We start from the raw sequence: 2,821 nt of genomic DNA on the forward strand, positions 1-2,821 counted from the left end.
TGAGCCCATGTGCCAAGTCACTGAAATTTGCGCACCTTAGAGCCGCTGCAATGGGAAACCTACAAACCACAATTGGAGAGTGGACCCCGCCCACCGCAGCCAGAGAAAGCCCACGAAGCAATGAAGACCCAGTATAGCCAACAAAAAATTATAAGCAAGAAACCTCTCTGAATTTAGAAAAAAAAAAAAAAAAAAGAGAGAGAGAGAGAGAGAGGTGGGGTGGGCAGGTAGAACTGGAGGCAAGTGAAGATGAAAGAAGGCCCTCCACACCCTTTTCCTGTGCCCTTTTAATGTTGACGCAGTGTCTTAGGAGGCTAACACAGAAGGGTAAAGACAGTCTCCATAAAATCCAGAGAATAGACCGTGGAACTCCTCTTTGGATCCCGGCTGGAGTCACAGCTGAAGGGGAAAAAAAAAGAAGAAGTAGGCACTCCAGATAGAGGGACTAGCCTGAGCAAAGGCAGGAGTCAGGAAAGCATCGTTTCGAAGGAATCCGGTTTGTCCCAAGACTAGATCAGGTGTAAGGCATTAATGGCAAGATCATTTGGGAGCCTAATGGGCAAGGCTGAGTTTGTACTTAAAACTTTACGCAGGGGTCTTCAAGCAAGGGCAAGCTCCAGCAGCTATGTCTCCAGGAAAAAGCAGTATAACTGCAGAGGAGGGGAGTGAACAGGACGACTGAAAACGGCTGAAGGACACGCAGTGCTGAGCGTGGTACCCCTGGGAGCGCTGATGAGCCAGGGCCACCAGGAGAGACGAGGCCTTCAGCTTGAGTTGCTCTCCGTGAACATGTCCTTCACGCAACTAGGAATAATACATTAGTAAAAATGGAAGCAGTAGCAGTCACGCAGGAGACTACATGGTAAAGGAAGCACTTTAACTCACACATGCCTTCGACCAGTGTTTACTGAGCCTACTATGCATCGGGCCCTGCACTAAAGGGCTTGCGATCTATCAGTAACTGATGGCTGATTCCAGTGGAGGAGGTGGACATTAACAGCCCTGACAAATAGATAAAATACGCGGTGTCCTAGAAGGTGCTAAGGGAAAAAAAAAAAAAGAGCAGTGACGCAGGAAAAGGAGCATGAGAGGACAGGGTGGAGGGCTGCAGCTTAATACAGGGTAATCATGTGACTTCCCTAGTGGTCCACTGGCTAAAATGCAGGGGGCAGGGGTTCGATCCCTGGTCAGGGACTAGATCCCACGTGCCACAACTAAAGGATGTCATGGGCCACCGCTAAAAAGATACCGCATGCCGCAAGGAAGATGGAAGATCCTGGGTGCCACAACTGAGGCCTGGCATAGCAAAATAAACAAATAATAATAAATAAAACAGCATGGCCGGGAAAGGCCTCTGTACAAAGGAGGCATTTAAGCTAAATCTTGAGAGGGAGGAGAGCCAGAAATCTTTTTAAGAAATGTGATACAAATGAACTTATTTTCAGACTCACAGACATAAAACAAATCTATGATTTCCCAAAGGGGAAAAGGGGTTGGGGGAGGGATGAATCAGGAGGTTGGAATTAACATACACACACTACTGTATTTACCATAGATAAGCAAGAAGGGCATACTGTATCCCACAGAGAAATCTACTCAATGTTTTGTAATAATCTATAAGGAAAGAGAATCTGAAGAATTTGTTTATATAACTGAATCACTGTGCTATACACCTGAAACTAAGACATTTTAAACCAACTATACTTCAATTTTTGAGAAGTTGGTTTTTTTTAATTTACTTCGCCTTAAAAGGCCTATATCCCCCTTCCCTTCCCTTCCCTTTTTCCTATTAAAATGATATTTAAATCTAACTTCTAAGCCACCTTGGGCTTCCCTGAGAGCTCAATTGATAAAGAATTTGCCTGCAATGCAGGAGACTCTGGTTCAATTCCTGGGCCGGGAAGATCCCCTGGAGAAGGGATAGGCTGCCCACTCCAGTATTCTTGGGCTTCCCTTGTGGCTCAGCTGGTAGAGAACCCGCCAGTGCGGTAGATCTGGGTTCAATCCCTGGGTTGGGAAGATCCCCTGGAGAAGGGAAAGGCTGCCCACTCCAGTATTCTGGCCTGAGAATTCCATGGACTACAGTCCATGGTACTTCTCTGGTGGCTCAGACGGTAAAGTGTTTGCCTACAATGCGGGAGACCTGGGTTTAATCCTTGAGTTGGGAAGATCCCCCAGAGAAGGAAATGGCAACCCACTCCAGTACTCTTGCCTGGAAAATCCCACGGACAGAGGATCCTGGTAGGCTACAGTTCATGGGGTCACAAAGATTGGACATGACTGAGTGACTTTCACTTCACTTCACTTCTAAGCCACCATGAAGTCACTCATTTTTTTCCTGGTTACCTCCCCTGTATGCTGGAATTATACGTGTTAATAAATATATTGTTTTTCTCTTTTAATCTGTCTTTTATTACAGGAATGACAACCAGAAACTTAGGACAGAGGGAAAATTATATTTTCCTCCCCTACAAGACTTTGGGGAAGAAAGCTATGTGACTGTCTGGGGAGAAGCTTCCAGATCCCAAAGTGGGAGCATTTCTGGCATGTTCTAGCCCAGCAAGGGAGCTGGGGTGGCTGGAGTGGAGGGCCGAGGGTCGCAGAGTTGATATGAGCTGGGAGAGGTGATGGAGGTTGATACAGGCGACCTCATAGAACATGTGAAGACCAGCTTTTACTTTTGAGCAGAAGAGCATCACAATGGGACTTCCATTTTAAGGAGCTTTCTCAGGCTGCTGTGTGGGGACCAGACACCAGGGATATGTGCACAGAGCCCAGAGTTTCCTAAAGACTGGATATGGGGTGGGAGAGAAGAGACTAG

At 46.7% G+C, this 2,821-nt stretch overlaps 1 non-coding gene across 1 annotated transcript; it reads left to right on the forward strand.

The window, feature by feature from the left end:
* The first annotated feature begins 279 nt into the window (after positions 1-279).
* LOC114117086 (small nucleolar RNA SNORA26) lies at positions 280-401 on the forward strand. The gene has a single exon (XR_003590877.2). It is a non-coding gene; the product is annotated as a small nucleolar RNA SNORA26 (small nucleolar RNA).
* The last annotated feature ends 2,420 nt before the right edge of the window (positions 402-2,821 follow it).

The sequence above is a fragment of the Ovis aries genome, chromosome 11, assembly GCF_016772045.2.
Source record: "Ovis aries strain OAR_USU_Benz2616 breed Rambouillet chromosome 11, ARS-UI_Ramb_v3.0, whole genome shotgun sequence".
Lineage (NCBI taxonomy): Eukaryota > Metazoa > Chordata > Mammalia > Artiodactyla > Bovidae > Ovis > Ovis aries.